The 18650-nt window shown below is 46.5% G+C and overlaps 9 non-coding genes across 9 annotated transcripts; all 9 read right to left on the bottom strand.

Annotated features, from left to right (window-relative positions):
• Positions 1-485: 485 nt before the first annotated feature.
• LOC130323432 (U2 spliceosomal RNA) lies at positions 486-676 on the bottom strand. The gene has a single exon (XR_008868738.1). It is a non-coding gene; the product is annotated as a U2 spliceosomal RNA (small nuclear RNA).
• A 2091-nt stretch (positions 677-2767) lies between these two features.
• On the bottom strand, positions 2768-2958 carry LOC130323433 (U2 spliceosomal RNA). Its single transcript, XR_008868739.1, has one exon. It is a non-coding gene; the product is annotated as a U2 spliceosomal RNA (small nuclear RNA).
• Positions 2959-5033: 2075 nt separating this feature from the next.
• Positions 5034-5224, bottom strand: LOC130323431 (U2 spliceosomal RNA). The gene has a single exon (XR_008868737.1). It is a non-coding gene; the product is annotated as a U2 spliceosomal RNA (small nuclear RNA).
• A 2099-nt stretch (positions 5225-7323) lies between these two features.
• Positions 7324-7514, bottom strand: LOC130323430 (U2 spliceosomal RNA). Its single transcript, XR_008868736.1, has one exon. It is a non-coding gene; the product is annotated as a U2 spliceosomal RNA (small nuclear RNA).
• A 2092-nt stretch (positions 7515-9606) lies between these two features.
• Positions 9607-9797, bottom strand: LOC130323429 (U2 spliceosomal RNA). Its single transcript, XR_008868735.1, has one exon. It is a non-coding gene; the product is annotated as a U2 spliceosomal RNA (small nuclear RNA).
• Positions 9798-11885: 2088 nt separating this feature from the next.
• On the bottom strand, positions 11886-12076 carry LOC130323428 (U2 spliceosomal RNA). Its single transcript, XR_008868734.1, has one exon. It is a non-coding gene; the product is annotated as a U2 spliceosomal RNA (small nuclear RNA).
• Positions 12077-14164: 2088 nt separating this feature from the next.
• On the bottom strand, positions 14165-14355 carry LOC130323427 (U2 spliceosomal RNA). Its single transcript, XR_008868733.1, has one exon. It is a non-coding gene; the product is annotated as a U2 spliceosomal RNA (small nuclear RNA).
• Positions 14356-16436: 2081 nt separating this feature from the next.
• On the bottom strand, positions 16437-16629 carry LOC130323440 (U2 spliceosomal RNA). The gene has a single exon (XR_008868745.1). It is a non-coding gene; the product is annotated as a U2 spliceosomal RNA (small nuclear RNA).
• Positions 16630-17323: 694 nt separating this feature from the next.
• LOC130323441 (U2 spliceosomal RNA) lies at positions 17324-17511 on the bottom strand. Its single transcript, XR_008868746.1, has one exon. It is a non-coding gene; the product is annotated as a U2 spliceosomal RNA (small nuclear RNA).
• Between the last annotated feature and the right edge of the window lie 1139 nt (positions 17512-18650).

Raw genomic sequence — 18650 nt, 5'->3', positions numbered from 1 at the left:
CAGCCAGGAGACCCCCCCCCCCATGTTATGTTACATAGTTACATAGTTAGTACGGTCGAAAAAAGACATATGTCCATCAAGTTCAACCAGGGAATTAAGGGGTAGGGGTGTGGCGCGATATTGGGGAAGGGATGAGATTTTATATTTCTTCATAAGCATTAATCTTATTTTGTCAATTAGGAACATTCAGCACCCACCCGCTATCAAGGCAGCTGCCTATCATGTCATGCCCTACCTGCACAGGTGTGCTGGCTACTCAAATGATCCAATTAAGGAGGCCATTTAGTCAGCAGCAGCAGAAGTCCTGTGCCTGGACGCTCCAACAGCGGCCAGACACAAGCAGAAGCAGAAGCAGCAGAAGCAGCAGCAGCACCACCTTTTGTTTTTTGGCTGCAGCAGCAGCAAGGCCCACAGGGCTGGCTAGCTGGCTAGCCAGCAAGCAGGTAGCAATGAAAGTAGGAATCTTTCTTTTTAACCCTGTAAGGGGGTGGTGCACTGTACCCGAAGATACTGCCATATCGGGTCAATGCATAGGGCGACGGAAGCAAGCTTCGAAATCGGCCCCCGTTCTCAAAAATCCATTTAATATATGGTCCCCAGATAGGGGACGTATCAGATATTAAACTGATAAGAACAGATACTACACTTGATCTTAGCCAAAAGGCCGAGAAGCGATAACCGTGAAAGGGGCGGGCCCAACAAGGTGCCCTTCATGGGCACTATCACTGCTTGCTGTCAGGGAGGCTGCCAGACAATTTTCCATGCACACTCTGGGCTGGGGGGCAGTCAACCACCAGTACACACAGCAGAACCTAAACCCATACCATTATTGCTAAGCAGCAAGACAGGGGCCCATTGCACTCCCACGGGGCCTTTTTAAATGCAATCCATAACCCGGATTTGCCAGGAACCCTTCTTACTCCTCCTACTTGCATGTGACACTGGGCTTAGGATCTGCATAGGAAACACACACACAAGCACACACCTACCTTTGTTGCCTGCAGATGCCTCCTTGGCTGTCCCCAAACGGTATCAAACCAACACCCACGGGAAGCTGTAAGCATAGAGGACATGCCTGCACCCCATTGGACTTACCTGTGTGGGTTAAACCCGGGTTATTTGACAACCTATGGCGGTGATGGTTCTGCTCAGGCAGAGCAGTGCTGATGCTCCTCATAAAGCTGTCGCTGCTGTGAAGGTTCTAGGTGACATCACAAATCCCTATGGTTACATACACAACAAAGCTGGGTTGTTGTTGTTTACACTCTGCAAGGCCTGTGGAAGTGAGTGACATCATAGCACTGTAGTTCTGAGGGTTCTAGATGGATGCAACAATCTCCTGTTGCTTCTATGAAGGCCATAATAGACGACATCACCAAACAGCTCCATAGTCACATACACAGCAAAGGAGAGATGTTGTTTACACCTAGTGATGTCAGTGGTATTGAGTGACATCACAGCACAGTGCTAAGGCTCCTGGGCCTGGACACAGCAGCGGCTGCAATATCTCAACGGAGAATACGTTTATATATATGTGTGTGTGTGCGCGTATATATATATATATATATATATATATATATATATATATATATATTTCTCTGCCGAAATCACTTTTAAACCCATTTCCACCTTTTTTTCCCTTCTCTTCCTCTTACTTTTTTTTCACGTTTTTTTACGTTTTTCTCCTTTTCGCCTCTTTTCTGGGCGTATTATTCTTCTTTTTCTTCTTTTTTTTCGTCTAATGCATACCCCATCAGTGCAGCAATGCTTATTCAATACCGCCAGCAGATGGAGACACTGGGGGATAATTTTCTAAGGATTTATACTGATTTTTCCTGTCTGAATTTGTCGCACAGAAAGTTGCAGGCCAAATATGTGTGACATTTCTGCGACTTTAGCTTCTAGAGCATTTTTACAACATTATACATAGGTGCTGAATACATAAAAAGCGACTGTTCAGCGACAGACAAGTCGCATCGGCTGAAAGTAGGCCAGAATGTCAGTCCATGTTGGAGCAGGTTTAGATACAGTCTAAAGTATAGATCTCAAAGTCTGTGCACAGAATTTAGCAAGGGCCTCGCACCTTCTGATGCATCAGGTAGGTGCACAATAGCATAGCCTAACCCTCTGTACTTTGGTCTATATTGATGCGGGACATAGACAGCCAGCTGATGACCAATCCATTAGTGCAATGGATGGCTGGAAGCATTTGTCTTTGCCTTTGCAATACCACAGAAGCAATGCATGGTCAATGTACAGCAATGACACACCTGTGTGAACAGCCAGGAGACCCCCCCCCCCCCCATGTTATGTTACATAGTTACATAGTTAGTACGGTCGAAAAAAGACATATGTCCATCAAGTTCAACCAGGGAATTAAGGGGTAGGGGTGTGGCGCGATATTGGGGAAGGGATGAGATTTTATATTTCTTCATAAGCATTAATCTTATTTTGTCAATTAGGAACATTCAGCACCCACCCGCTATCAAGGCAGCTGCCTATCATGTCATGCCCTACCTGCACAGGTGTGCTGGCTACTCAAATGATCCAATTAAGGAGGCCATTTAGTCAGCAGCAGCAGAAGTCCTGTGCCTGGACGCTCCAACAGCGGCCAGACACAAACAGAAGCAGAAGCAGCAGAAGCAGCAGCAGCACCACCTTTTGTTTTTTGGCTGCAGCAGCAGCAAGGCCCACAGGGCTGGCTAGCTGGCTAGCCAGCAAGCAGGTAGCAATGAAAGTAGGAATCTTTCTTTTTAACCCTGTAAGGGGGTGGTGCACTGTACCCGAAGATACTGCCATATCGGGTCAATGCATAGGGCGACGGAAGCAAGCTTCGAAATCGTCCCCCGTTCTCAAAAATCCATTTAATATATGGTCCCCAGATAGGGGACGTATCAGATATTAAACTGATAAGAACAGATACTACACTTGATCTTAGCCAAAAGGCCGAGAAGCGATAACCGTGAAAGGGGCGGGCCCAACAAGGTGCCCTTCATGGGCACTATCACTGCTTGCTGTCAGGGAGGCTGCCAGACAATTTTCCATGCACACTCTGGGCTGGGGGGCAGTCAACCACCAGTACACACAGCAGAACCTAAACCCATACCATTATTGCTAAGCAGCAAGACAGGGGCCCATTGCACTCCCACGGGGCCTTTTTAAATGCAATCCATAACCCGGATTTGCCAGGAACCCTTCTTACTCCTCCTACTTGCATGTGACACTGGGCTTAGGATCTGCATAGGAAACACACACACAAGCACACACCTACCTTTGTTGCCTGCAGATGCCTCCTTGGCTGTCCCCAAACGGTATCAAACCAACACCCACGGGAAGCTGTAAGCATAGAGGACATGCCTGCACCCCATTGGACTTACCTGTGTGGGTTAAACCCGGGTTATTTGACAACCTATGGCGGTGATGGTTCTGCTCAGGCAGAGCAGTGCTGATGCTCCTCATAAAGCTGTCGCTGCTGTGAAGGTTCTAGGTGACATCACAAATCCCTATGGTTACATACACAACAAAGCTGGGTTGTTGTTGTTTACACTCTGCAAGGCCTGTGGAAGTGAGTGACATCATAGCACTGTAGTTCTGAGGGTTCTAGATGGATGCAACAATCTCCTGTTGCTTCTATGAAGGCCATAATAGACGACATCACCAAACAGCTCCATAGTCACATACACAGCAAAGGAGAGATGTTGTTTACACCTAGTGATGTCAGTGGTATTGAGTGACATCACAGCACAGTGCTAAGGCTCCTGGGCCTGGACACAGCAGCGGCTGCAATATCTCAACGGAGAATACGTTTATATATGTGTGTGTGTGCGCGTATATATATATATATATATATATATATATTTCTCCGCCGAAATCACTTTTAAACCCATTTCCACCTTTTTTTCCCTTCTCTTCCTCTTACTTTTTTTTCACGTTTTTTTACGTTTTTCTCCTTTTCGCCTCTTTTCTGGGCGTATTATTCTTCTTTTTCTTCTTTTTTTTCGTCTAATGCATACCCCATCAGTGCAGCAATGCTTATTCAATACCGCCAGCAGATGGAGACACTGGGGGATAATTTTCTAAGGATTTATACTGATTTTTCCTGTCTGAATTTGTCGCACAGAAAGTTGCAGGCCAAATATGTGTGACATTTCTGCGACTTTAGCTTCTAGAGCATTTTTACAACATTATACATAGGTGCTGAATACATAAAAAGCGACTGTTCAGCGACAGACAAGTCGCATCGGCTGAAAGTAGGCCAGAATGTCAGTCCATGTTGGAGCAGGTTTAGATACAGTCTAAAGTATAGATCTCAAAGTCTGTGCACAGAATTTAGCAAGGGCCTCGCACCTTCTGATGCATCAGGTAGGTGCACAATAGCATAGCCTAACCCTCTGTACTTTGGTCTATATTGATGCGGGACATAGACAGCCAGCTGATGACCAATCCATTAGTGCAATGGATGGCTGGAAGCATTTGTCTTTGCCTTTGCAATACCACAGAAGCAATGCATGGTCAATGTACAGCAATGACACACCTGTGTGAACAGCCAGGAGACCCCCCCCCCCCCCCCATGTTATGTTACATAGTTACATAGTTAGTACGGTCGAAAAAAGACATATGTCCATCAAGTTCAACCAGGGAATTAAGGGGTAGGGGTGTGGCGCGATATTGGGGAAGGGATGAGATTTTATATTTCTTCATAAGCATTAATCTTATTTTGTCAATTAGGAACATTCAGCACCCACCCGCTATCAAGGCAGCTGCCTATCATGTCATGCCCTACCTGCACAGGTGTGCTGGCTACTCAAATGATCCAATTAAGGAGGCCATTTAGTCAGCAGCAGCAGAAGTCCTGTGCCTGGATGCTCCAACAGCGGCCAGACACAAGCAGAAGCAGAAGCAGCAGAAGCAGCAGCAGCACCACCTTTTGTTTTTTGGCTGCAGCAGCAGCAAGGCCCACAGGGCTGGCTAGCTGGCTAGCCAGCAAGCAGGTAGCAATGAAAGTAGGAATCTTTCTTTTTAACCCTGTAAGGGGGTGGTGCACTGTACCCGAAGATACTGCCATATCGGGTCAATGCATAGGGCGACGGAAGCAAGCTTCGAAATCGGCCCCCGTTCTCAAAAATCCATTTAATATATGGTCCCCAGATAGGGGACGTATCAGATATTAAACTGATAAGAACAGATACTACACTTGATCTTAGCCAAAAGGCCGAGAAGCGATAACCGTGAAAGGGGCGGGCCCAACAAGGTGCCCTTCATGGGCACTATCACTGCTTGCTGTCAGGGAGGCTGCCAGACAATTTTCCATGCACACTCTGGGCTGGGGGGCAGTCAACCACCAGTACACACAGCAGAACCTAAACCCATACCATTATTGCTAAGCAGCAAGACAGGGGCCCATTGCACTCCCACGGGGCCTTTTTAAATGCAATCCATAACCCGGATTTGCCAGGAACCCTTCTTACTCCTCCTACTTGCATGTGACACTGGGCTTAGGATCTGCATAGGAAACACACACACAAGCACACACCTACCTTTGTTGCCTGCAGATGCCTCCTTGGCTGTCCCCAAACGGTATCAAACCAACACCCACGGGAAGCTGTAAGCATAGAGGACATGCCTGCACCCCATTGGACTTACCTGTGTGGGTTAAACCCGGGTTATTTGACAACCTATGGCGGTGATGGTTCTGCTCAGGCAGAGCAGTGCTGATGCTCCTCATAAAGCTGTCGCTGCTGTGAAGGTTCTAGGTGACATCACAAATCCCTATGGTTACATACACAACAAAGCTGGGTTGTTGTTGTTTACACTCTGCAAGGCCTGTGGAAGTGAGTGACATCATAGCACTGTAGTTCTGAGGGTTCTAGATGGATGCAACAATCTCCTGTTGCTTCTATGAAGGCCATAATAGACGACATCACCAAACAGCTCCATAGTCACATACACAGCAAAGGAGAGATGTTGTTTACACCTAGTGATGTCAGTGGTATTGAGTGACATCACAGCACAGTGCTAAGGCTCCTGGGCCTGGACACAGCAGCGGCTGCAATATCTCAACGGAGAATACGTTTATATATATGTGTGTGTGTGCGTGTATATATATATATATATATATATATATATATATATATATATATATATATTTCTCCGCCGAAATCACTTTTAAACCCATTTCCACCTTTTTTTCCCTTCTCTTCCTCTTACTTTTTTTTCACGTTTTTTTACGTTTTTCTCCTTTTCGCCTCTTTTCTGGGCGTATTATTCTTCTTTTTCTTCTTTTTTTTCGTCTAATGCATACCCCATCAGTGCAGCAATGCTTATTCAATACCGCCAGCAGATGGAGACACTGGGGGATAATTTTCTAAGGATTTATACTGATTTTTCCTGTCTGAATTTGTCGCACAGAAAGTTGCAGGCCAAATATGTGTGACATTTCTGCGACTTTAGCTTCTAGAGCATTTTTACAACATTATACATAGGTGCTGAATACATAAAAAGCGACTGTTCAGCGACAGACAAGTCGCATCGGCTGAAAGTAGGCCAGAATGTCAGTCCATGTTGGAGCAGGTTTAGATACAGTCTAAAGTATAGATCTCAAAGTCTGTGCACAGAATTTAGCAAGGGCCTCGCACCTTCTGATGCATCAGGTAGGTGCACAATAGCATAGCCTAACCCTCTGTACTTTGGTCTATATTGATGCGGGACATAGACAGCCAGCTGATGACCAATCCATTAGTGCAATGGATGGCTGGAAGCATTTGTCTTTGCCTTTGCAATACCACAGAAGCAATGCATGGTCAATGTACAGCAATGACACACCTGTGTGAACAGCCAGGAGACCCCCCCCCCCCCCCCCCATGTTATGTTACATAGTTACATAGTTAGTACGGTCGAAAAAAGACATATGTCCATCAAGTTCAACCAGGGAATTAAGGGGTAGGGGTGTGGCGCGATATTGGGGAAGGGATGAGATTTTATATTTCTTCATAAGCATTAATCTTATTTTGTCAATTAGGAACATTCAGCACCCACCCGCTATCAAGGCAGCTGCCTATCATGTCATGCCCTACCTGCACAGGTGTGCTGGCTACTCAAATGATCCAATTAAGGAGGCCATTTAGTCAGCAGCAGCAGAAGTCCTGTGCCTGGACGCTCCAACAGCGGCCAGACACAAGCAGAAGCAGAAGCAGCAGAAGCAGCAGCACCACCACCTTTTGTTTTTTGGCTGCAGCAGCAGCAAGGCCCACAGGGCTGGCTAGCTGGCTAGCCAGCAAGCAGGTAGCAATGAAAGTAGGAATCTTTCTTTTTAACCATGTAAGGGGGTGGTGCACTGTACCCGAAGATACTGCCATATCGGGTCAATGCATAGGGCGACGGAAGCAAGCTTCGAAATCGGCCCCCGTTCTCAAAAATCCATTTAATATATGGTCCCCAGATAGGGGACGTATCAGATATTAAACTGATAAGAACAGATACTACACTTGATCTTAGCCAAAAGGCCGAGAAGCGATAACCGTGAAAGGGGCGGGCCCAACAAGGTGCCCTTCATGGGCACTATCACTGCTTGCTGTCAGGGAGGCTGCCAGACAATTTTCCATGCACACTCTGGGCTGGGGGGCAGTCAACCACCAGTACACACAGCAGAACCTAAACCCATACCATTATTGCTAAGCAGCAAGACAGGGGCCCATTGCACTCCCACGGGGCCTTTTTAAATGCAATCCATAACCCGGATTTGCCAGGAACCCTTCTTACTCCTCCTACTTGCATGTGACACTGGGCTTAGGATCTGCATAGGAAACACACACACAAGCACACACCTACCTTTGTTGCCTGCAGATGCCTCCTTGGCTGTCCCCAAACGGTATCAAACCAACACCCACGGGAAGCTGTAAGCATAGAGGACATGCCTGCACCCCATTGGACTTACCTGTGTGGGTTAAACCCGGGTTATTTGACAACCTATGGCGGTGATGGTTCTGCTCAGGCAGAGCAGTGCTGATGCTCCTCATAAAGCTGTCGCTGCTGTGAAGGTTCTAGGTGACATCACAAATCCCTATGGTTACATACACAACAAAGCTGGGTTGTTGTTGTTTACACTCTGCAAGGCCTGTGGAAGTGAGTGACATCATAGCACTGTAGTTCTGAGGGTTCTAGATGGATGCAACAATCTCCTGTTGCTTCTATGAAGGCCATAATAGACGACATCACCAAACAGCTCCATAGTCACATACACAGCAAAGGAGAGATGTTGTTTACACCTAGTGATGTCAGTGGTATTGAGTGACATCACAGCACAGTGCTAAGGCTCCTGGGCCTGGACACAGCAGCGGCTGCAATATCTCAACGGAGAATACGTTTATATATATGTGTGTGTGTGCGCGTATATATATATATATATATATATATATATATATATATATATATATATATATTTCTCCGCCGAAATCACTTTTAAACCCATTTCCACCTTTTTTTCCCTTCTCTTCCTCTTACTTTTTTTTCACGTTTTTTTACGTTTTTCTCCTTTTCGCCTCTTTTCTGGGCGTATTATTCTTCTTTTTCTTCTTTTTTTTCGTCTAATGCATACCCCATCAGTGCAGCAATGCTTATTCAATACCGCCAGCAGATGGAGACACTGGGGGATAATTTTCTAAGGATTTATACTGATTTTTCCTGTCTGAATTTGTCGCACAGAAAGTTGCAGGCCAAATATGTGTGACATTTCTGCGACTTTAGCTTCTAGAGCATTTTTACAACATTATACATAGGTGCTGAATACATAAAAAGCGACTGTTCAGCGACAGACAAGTCGCATCGGCTGAAAGTAGGCCAGAATGTCAGTCCATGTTGGAGCAGGTTTAGATACAGTCTAAAGTATAGATCTCAAAGTCTGTGCACAGAATTTAGCAAGGGCCTCGCACCTTCTGATGCATCAGGTAGGTGCACAATAGCATAGCCTAACCCTCTGTACTTTGGTCTATATTGATGCGGGACATAGACAGCCAGCTGATGACCAATCCATTAGTGCAATGGATGGCTGGAAGCATTTGTCTTTGCCTTTGCAATACCACAGAAGCAATGCATGGTCAATGTACAGCAATGACACACCTGTGTGAACAGCCAGGAGACCCCCCCCCCCCCCCATGTTATGTTACATAGTTACATAGTTAGTACGGTCGAAAAAAGACATATGTCCATCAAGTTCAACCAGGGAATTAAGGGGTAGGGGTGTGGCGCGATATTGGGGAAGGGATGAGATTTTATATTTCTTCATAAGCATTAATCTTATTTTGTCAATTAGGAACATTCAGCACCCACCCGCTATCAAGGCAGCTGCCTATCATGTCATGCCCTACCTGCACAGGTGTGCTGGCTACTCAAATGATCCAATTAAGGAGGCCATTTAGTCAGCAGCAGCAGAAGTCCTGTGCCTGGACGCTCCAACAGCGGCCAGACACAAGCAGAAGCAGCAGAAGCAGCAGCAGCACCACCTTTTGTTTTTTGGCTGCAGCAGCAGCAAGGCCCACAGGGCTGGCTAGCTGGCTAGCCAGCAAGCAGGTAGCAATGAAAGTAGGAATCTTTCTTTTTAACCCTGTAAGGGGGTGGTGCACTGTACCCGAAGATACTGCCATATCGGGTCAATGCATAGGGCGACGGAAGCAAGCTTCGAAATCGGCCCCCGTTCTCAAAAATCCATTTAATATATGGTCCCCAGATAGGGGACGTATCAGATATTAAACTGATAAGAACAGATACTACACTTGATCTTAGCCAAAAGGCCGAGAAGCGATAACCGTGAAAGGGGCGGGCCCAACAAGGTGCCCTTCATGGGCACTATCACTGCTTGCTGTCAGGGAGGCTGCCAGACAATTTTCCATGCACACTCTGGGCTGGGGGGCAGTCAACCACCAGTACACACAGCAGAACCTAAACCCATACCATTATTGCTAAGCAGCAAGACAGGGGCCCATTGCACTCCCACGGGGCCTTTTTAAATGCAATCCATAACCCGGATTTGCCAGGAACCCTTCTTACTCCTCCTACTTGCATGTGACACTGGGCTTAGGATCTGCATAGGAAACACACACACAAGCACACACCTACCTTTGTTGCCTGCAGATGCCTCCTTGGCTGTCCCCAAACGGTATCAAACCAACACCCACGGAAAGCTGTAAGCATAGAGGACATGCCTGCACCCCATTGGACTTACCTGTGTGGGTTAAACCCGGGTTATTTGACAACCTATGGCGGTGATGGTTCTGCTCAGGCAGAGCAGTGCTGATGCTCCTCATAAAGCTGTCGCTGCTGTGAAGGTTCTAGGTGACATCACAAATCCCTATGGTTACATACACAACAAAGCTGGGTTGTTGTTGTTTACACTCTGCAAGGCCTGTGGAAGTGAGTGACATCATAGCACTGTAGTTCTGAGGGTTCTAGATGGATGCAACAATCTCCTGTTGCTTCTATGAAGGCCATAATAGACGACATCACCAAACAGCTCCATAGTCACATACACAGCAAAGGAGAGATGTTGTTTACACCTAGTGATGTCAGTGGTATTGAGTGACATCACAGCACAGTGCTAAGGCTCCTGGGCCTGGACACAGCAGCGGCTGCAATATCTCAACGGAGAATACGTTTATATATATGTGTGTGTGTGCGCGTATATATATATATATATATATATATATATATATATATATATTTCTCCGCCGAAATCACTTTTAAACCCATTTCCACCTTTTTTTCCCTTCTCTTCCTCTTACTTTTTTTTCACGTTTTTTTACGTTTTTCTCCTTTTCGCCTCTTTTCTGGGCGTATTATTCTTCTTTTTCTTCTTTTTTTTCGTCTAATGCATACCCCATCAGTGCAGCAATGCTTATTCAATACCGCCAGCAGATGGAGACACTGGGGGATAATTTTCTAAGGATTTATACTGATTTTTCCTGTCTGAATTTGTCGCACAGAAAGTTGCAGGCCAAATATGTGTGACATTTCTGCGACTTTAGCTTCTAGAGCATTTTTACAACATTATACATAGGTGCTGAATACATAAAAAGCGACTGTTCAGCGACAGACAAGTCGCATCGGCTGAAAGTAGGCCAGAATGTCAGTCCATGTTGGAGCAGGTTTAGATACAGTCTAAAGTATAGATCTCAAAGTCTGTGCACAGAATTTAGCAAGGGCCTCGCACCTTCTGATGCATCAGGTAGGTGCACAATAGCATAGCCTAACCCTCTGTACTTTGGTCTATATTGATGCGGGACATAGACAGCCAGCTGATGACCAATCCATTAGTGCAATGGATGGCTGGAAGCATTTGTCTTTGCCTTTGCAATACCACAGAAGCAATGCATGGTCAATGTACAGCAATGACACACCTGTGTGAACAGCCAGGAGACCCCCCCCCCCCCCCATGTTATGTTACATAGTTACATAGTTAGTACGGTCGAAAAAAGACATATGTCCATCAAGTTCAACCAGGGAATTAAGGGGTAGGGGTGTGGCGCGATATTGGGGAAGGGATGAGATTTTATATTTCTTCATAAGCATTAATCTTATTTTGTCAATTAGGAACATTCAGCACCCACCCGCTATCAAGGCAGCTGCCTATCATGTCATGCCCTACCTGCACAGGTGTGCTGGCTACTCAAATGATCCAATTAAGGAGGCCATTTAGTCAGCAGCAGCAGAAGTCCTGTGCCTGGACGCTCCAACAGCGGCCAGACACAAGCAGAAGCAGAAGCAGCAGAAGCAGCAGCAGCACCACCTTTTGTTTTTTGGCTGCAGCAGCAGCAAGGCCCACAGGGCTGGCTAGCTGGCTAGCCAGCAAGCAGGTAGCAATGAAAGTAGGAATCTTTCTTTTTAACCCTGTAAGGGGGTGGTGCACTGTACCCGAAGATACTGCCATATCGGGTCAATGCATAGGGCGACGGAAGCAAGCTTCGAAATCGGCCCCCGTTCTCAAAAATCCATTTAATATATGGTCCCCAGATAGGGGACGTATCAGATATTAAACTGATAAGAACAGATACTACACTTGATCTTAGCCAAAAGGCCGAGAAGCGATAACCGTGAAAGGGGCGGGCCCAACAAGGTGCCCTTCATGGGCACTATCACTGCTTGCTGTCAGGGAGGCTGCCAGACAATTTTCCATGCACACTCTGGGCTGGGGGGCAGTCAACCACCAGTACACACAGCAGAACCTAAACCCATACCATTATTGCTAAGCAGCAAGACAGGGGCCCATTGCACTCCCACGGGGCCTTTTTAAATGCAATCCATAACCCGGATTTGCCAGGAACCCTTCTTACTCCTCCTACTTGCATGTGACACTGGGCTTAGGATCTGCATAGGAAACACACACACAAGCACACACCTACCTTTGTTGCCTGCAGATGCCTCCTTGGCTGTCCCCAAACGGTATCAAACCAACACCCACGGGAAGCTGTAAGCATAGAGGACATGCCTGCACCCCATTGGACTTACCTGTGTGGGTTAAACCCGGGTTATTTGACAACCTATGGCGGTGATGGTTCTGCTCAGGCAGAGCAGTGCTGATGCTCCTCATAAAGCTGTCGCTGCTGTGAAGGTTCTAGGTGACATCACAAATCCCTATGGTTACATACACAACAAAGCTGGGTTGTTGTTGTTTACACTCTGCAAGGCCTGTGGAAGTGAGTGACATCATAGCACTGTAGTTCTGAGGGTTCTAGATGGATGCAACAATCTCCTGTTGCTTCTATGAAGGCCATAATAGACGACATCACCAAACAGCTCCATAGTCACATACACAGCAAAGGAGAGATGTTGTTTACACCTAGTGATGTCAGTGGTATTGAGTGACATCACAGCACAGTGCTAAGGCTCCTGGGCCTGGACACAGCAGCGGCTGCAATATCTCAACGGAGAATACGTTTATATATATGTGTGTGTGTGCGCGTATATATATATATATATATATATATATATATATATATATATATATTTCTCCGCCGAAATCACTTTTAAACCCATTTCCACCTTTTTTTCCCTTCTCTTCCTCTTACTTTTTTTTCACGTTTTTTTTACGTTTTTCTCCTTTTCGCCTCTTTTCTGGGCGTATTATTCTTCTTTTTCTTCTTTTTTTTCGTCTAATGCATACCCCATCAGTGCAGCAATGCTTATTCAATACCGCCAGCAGATGGAGACACTGGGGGATAATTTTCTAAGGATTTATACTGATTTTTCCTGTCTGAATTTGTCGCACAGAAAGTTGCAGGCCAAATATGTGTGACATTTCTGCGACTTTAGCTTCTAGAGCATTTTTACATTATACATAGGTGCTGAATACATAAAAAGCGACTGTTCAGCGACAGACAAGTCGCATCGGCTGAAAGTAGGCCAGAATGTCAGTCCATGTTGGAGCAGGTTTAGATACAGTCTAAAGTATAGATCTCAAAGTCTGTGCACAGAATTTAGCAAGGGCCTCGCACCTTCTGATGCATCAGGTAGGTGCACAATAGCATAGCCTAACCCTCTGTACTTTGGTCTATATTGATGCGGGACATAGACAGCCAGCTGATGACCAATCCATTAGTGCAATGGATGGCTGGAAGCATTTGTCTTTGCCTTTGCAATACCACAGAAGCAATGCATGGTCAATGTACAGCAATGACACACCTGTGTGAACAGCCAGGAGACCCCCCCCCCCCCATGTTATGTTACATAGTTACATAGTTAGTACGGTCGAAAAAAGACATATGTCCATCAAGTTCAACCAGGGAATTAAGGGGTAGGGGTGTGGCGCGATATTGGGGAAGGGATGAGATTTTATATTTCTTCATAAGCATTAATCTTATTTTGTCAATTAGGAACATTCAGCACCCACCCGCTATCAAGGCAGCTGCCTATCATGTCATGCCCTACCTGCACAGGTGTGCTGGCTACTCAAATGATCCAATTAAGGAGGCCATTTAGTCAGCAGCAGCAGAAGTCCTGTGCCTGGACGCTCCAACAGCGGCCAGACACAAGCAGAAGCAGAAGCAGCAGAAGCAGCAGCAGCACCACCTTTTGTTTTTTGGCTGCAGCAGCAGCAAGGCCCACAGGGCTGGCTAGCTGGCTAGCCAGCAAGCAGGTAGCAATGAAAGTAGGAATCTTTCTTTTTAACCCTGTAAGGGGGTGGTGCACTGTACCCGAAGATACTGCCATATCGGGTCAATGCATAGGGCGACGGAAGCAAGCTTCGAAATCGGCCCCCGTTCTCAAAAATCCATTTAATATATGGTCCCCAGATAGGGGACGTATCAGATATTAAACTGATAAGAACAGATACTACACTTGATCTTAGCCAAAAGGCCGAGAAGCGATAACCGTGAAAGGGGCGGGCCCAACAAGGTGCCCTTCATGGGCACTATCACTGCTTGCTGTCAGGGAGGCTGCCAGACAATTTTCCATGCACACTCTGGGCTGGGGGGCAGTCAACCACCAGTACACACAGCAGAACCTAAACCCATACCATTATTGCTAAGCAGCAAGACAGGGGCCCATTGCACTCCCACGGGGCCTTTTTAAATGCAATCCATAACCCGGATTTGCCAGGAACCCTTCTTACTCCTCCTACTTGCATGTGACACTGGGCTTAGGATCTGCATAGGAAACACACACACAAGCACACACCTACCTTTGTTGCCTGCAGATGCCTCCTTGGCTGTCCCCAAACGGTATCAAACCAACACCCACGGGAAGCTGTAAGCATAGAGGACATGCCTGCACCCCATTGGACTTACCTGTGTGGGTTAAACCCGGGTTATTTGACAACCTATGGCGGTGATGGTTCTGCTCAGGCAGAGCAGTGCTGATGCTCCTCATAAAGCTGTCGCTGCTGTGAAGGTTCTAGGTGACATCACAAATCCCTATGGTTACATACACAACAAAGCTGGGTTGTTGTTGTTTACACTCTGCAAGGCCTGTGGAAGTGAGTGACATCATAGCACTGTAGTTCTGAGGGTTCTAGATGGATGCAACAATCTCCTGTTGCTTCTATGAAGGCCATAATAGACGACATCACCAAACAGCTCCATAGTCACATACACAGCAAAGGAGAGATGTTGTTTACACCTAGTGATGTCAGTGGTATTGAGTGACATCACAGCACAGTGCTAAGGCTCCTGGGCCTGGACACAGCAGCGGCTGCAATATCTCAACGGAGAATACGTTTATATATATGTGTGTGTGTGCGCGTATATATATATATATATATATATATATATATATATATATATTTCTCCGCCGAAATCACTTTTAAACCCATTTCCACCTTTTTTTCCCTTCTCTTCCTCTTACTTTTTTTTCACGTTTTTTTACGTTTTTCTCCTTTTCGCCTCTTTTCTGGGCGTATTATTCTTCTTTTTCTTCTTTTTTTTCGTCTAATGCATACCCCATCAGTGCAGCAATGCTTATTCAATACCGCCAGCAGATGGAGACACTGGGGGATAATTTTCTAAGGATTTATACTGATTTTTCCTGTCTGAATTTGTCGCACAGAAAGTTGCAGGCCAAATATGTGTGACATTTCTGCGACTTTAGCTTCTAGAGCATTTTTACAACATTATACATAGGTGCTGAATACATAAAAAGCGACTGTTCAGCGACAGACAAGTCGCATCGGCTGAAAGTAGGCCAGAATGTCAGTCCATGTTGGAGCAGGTTTAGATACAGTCTAAAGTATAGATCTCAAAGTCTGTGCACAGAATTTAGCAAGGGCCTCGCACCTTCTGATGCATCAGGTAGGTGCACAATAGCATAGCCTAACCCTCTGTACTTTGGTCTATATTGATGCGGGACATAGACAGCCAGCTGATGACCAATCCATTAGTGCAATGGATGGCTGGAAGCATTTGTCTTTGCCTTTGCAATACCACAGAAGCAATGCATGGTCAATGTACAGCAATGACACACCTGTGTGAACAGCCAGGAGACCCCCCCCCCCCCCATGTTATGTTACATAGTTACATAGTTAGTACGGTCGAAAAAAGACATATGTCCATCAAGTTCAACCAGGGAATTAAGGGGTAGGGGTGTGGCGCGATATTGGGGAAGGGATGAGATTTTATATTTCTTCATAAGCATTAATCTTATTTTGTCAATTAGGAACATTCAGCACCCACCCGCTATCAAGGCAGCTGCCTATCATGTCATGCCCTACCTGCACAGGTGTGCTGGCTACTCAAATGATCCAATTAAGGAGGCCATTTAGTCAGCAGCAGCAGAAGTCCTGTGCCTGGACGCTCCAACAGCGGCCAGACACAAGCAGAAGCAGCAGAAGCAGCAGCAGCACCACCTTTTGTTTTTTGGCTGCAGCAGCAGCAAGGCCCACAGGGCTGGCTAGCTGGCTAGCCAGCAAGCAGGTAGCAATGAAAGTAGGAATCTTTCTTTTTAACCCTGTAAGGGGGTGGTGCACTGTACCCGAAGATACTGCCATATCGGGTCAATGCATAGGGCGACGGAAGCAAGCTTCGAAATCGGCCCCCGTTCTCAAAAATCCATTTAATATATGGTCCCCAGATAGGGGACGTATCAGATATTAAACTGATAAGAACAGATTTTTTTTTTTTTTTTTTTTTTTTTTTTTTTAAAGCCGAGGAACGTGCTTTCGATTCACCCAAAGTGCAAGAAAAAGTGCAAACGTGTTACACTAAAAAAAACGTGCACAAAGGATGCGGTCTATCGCAAGCCCTTCTCCGATAGGAGAGAGGCCCCCCAACAAACCTTACCCTTCGCCTCCGGACCAAAAGGTACCTGCGAAGTTCCAGGTTCGATGTCCCTTTTCGCCGAAGCTACTAGGGGACCACAAATGCTCCCGGCATCCCCCTTGGCGTTAGCCAAGGTATCTGCCCGCAGAGCCGATTACGGTAGGTACCCTGCAAAAGCAGGAGTACCCGGGGTGTTTGCAGGGAGGTGCGGAACCTAATGGCCACACACACCTCCCCTAGACCGCCAGGAGGGACACCCAGAAGGGCTACCGCATCCTGACCAATCCTGTGAACACACAACACGCAAAAAGTGACACAGTGAGACAAAAAAGAAATAAATAAGTGAATGTGTGCAGATATACTGCCCGGACATCCGGCCGGATCTATAAAAATTTCTCTGATCCTAGCCAGAAGGCCGGGAATCAAGAGGTGAGTGCCACAAGGTGAAGAGATTATGGTGCCCGTGCTTCAACTCAGTGAGTCTATCCTCCCAGTGAGTTTCGGCACCTCGGGGTCACCACTCCCCGAGGCACAAAAGTACCTCGGCTCTAGACCCTCTCAGCCTCATGGCGAGACCCGGAGGGAACAGGTCACATCGGGGCAGCCGTCGAGCTGATTCCTCAGAACCAGCCCCGGAAAGCCCTGGTACACCTGCATCCTCCATGCAGCACCCATCCCCACCAGCCCCATACCGGCGTTACTGTCCACCGGCATGAAAAACTGATAAGAACAGATACTACACTTGATCTTAGCCAAAAGGCCGAGAAGCGATAACCGTGAAAGGGGCGGGCCCAACAAGGTGCCCTTCATGGGCACTATCACTGCTTGCTGTCAGGGAGGCTGCCAGACAATTTTCCATGCACACTCTGGGCTGGGGGGCAGTCAACCACCAGTACACACAGCAGAACCTAAACCCATACTATTATTGCTAAGCAGCAAGACAGGGGCCCATTGCACTCCCACGGGGCCTTTTTAAATGCAATCCATAACCCGGATTTGCCAGGAACCCTTCTTACTCCTCCTACTTGCATGTGACACTGGGCTTAGGATCTGCATAGGAAACACACACACAAGCACACACCTACCTTTGTTGCCTGCAGATGCCTCCTTGGCTGTCCCCAAACGGTATCAAACCAACACCCACGGGAAGCTGTAAGCATAGAGGACATGCCTGCACCCCATTGGACTTACCTGTGTGGGTTAAACCCGGGTTATTTGACAACCTATGGCGGTGATGGTTCTGCTCAGGCAGAGCAGTGCTGATGCTCCTCATAAAGCTGTCGCTGCTGTGAAGGTTCTAGGTGACATCACAAATCCCTATGGTTACATACACAACAAAGCTGGGTTGTTGTTGTTTACACTCTGCAAGGCCTGTGGAAGTGAGTGACATCATAGCACTGTAGTTCTGAGGGTTCTAGATGGATGCAACAATCTCCTGTTGCTTCTATGAAGGCCATAATAGACGGCATCACCAAACAGCTCCATAGTCACATACACAGCAAAGGAGAGATGTTGTTTACACCTAGTGATGTCAGTGGTATTGAGTGACATCACAGCACAGTGCTAAGGCTCCTGGGCCTGGACACAGCAGCGGCTGCAATATCTCAACGGAGAATACGTTTATATATATGTGTGTGTGTGCGCGTATATATATATATATATATATATATATATATATATATATATATATTTCTCCGCCGAAATCACTTTTAAACCCATTTCCACCTTTTTTTCCCTTCTCTTCCTCTTACTTTTTTTTTCACGTTTTTTTACGTTTTTCTCCTTTTCGCCTCTTTTCTGGGCGTATTATTCTTCTTTTTCTTCTTTTTTTTCGTCTAATGCATACCCCATCAGTGCAGCAATGCTTATTCAATACCGCCAGCAGATGGAGACACTGGGGGATAATTTTCT

This window comes from Hyla sarda, unplaced genomic scaffold (genome assembly GCF_029499605.1).
Source record: "Hyla sarda isolate aHylSar1 unplaced genomic scaffold, aHylSar1.hap1 scaffold_2483, whole genome shotgun sequence".
Classification (NCBI taxonomy): Eukaryota; Metazoa; Chordata; class Amphibia; order Anura; family Hylidae; genus Hyla; species Hyla sarda.
This window is presented reverse-complemented; position numbering and strand designations above follow the sequence as displayed.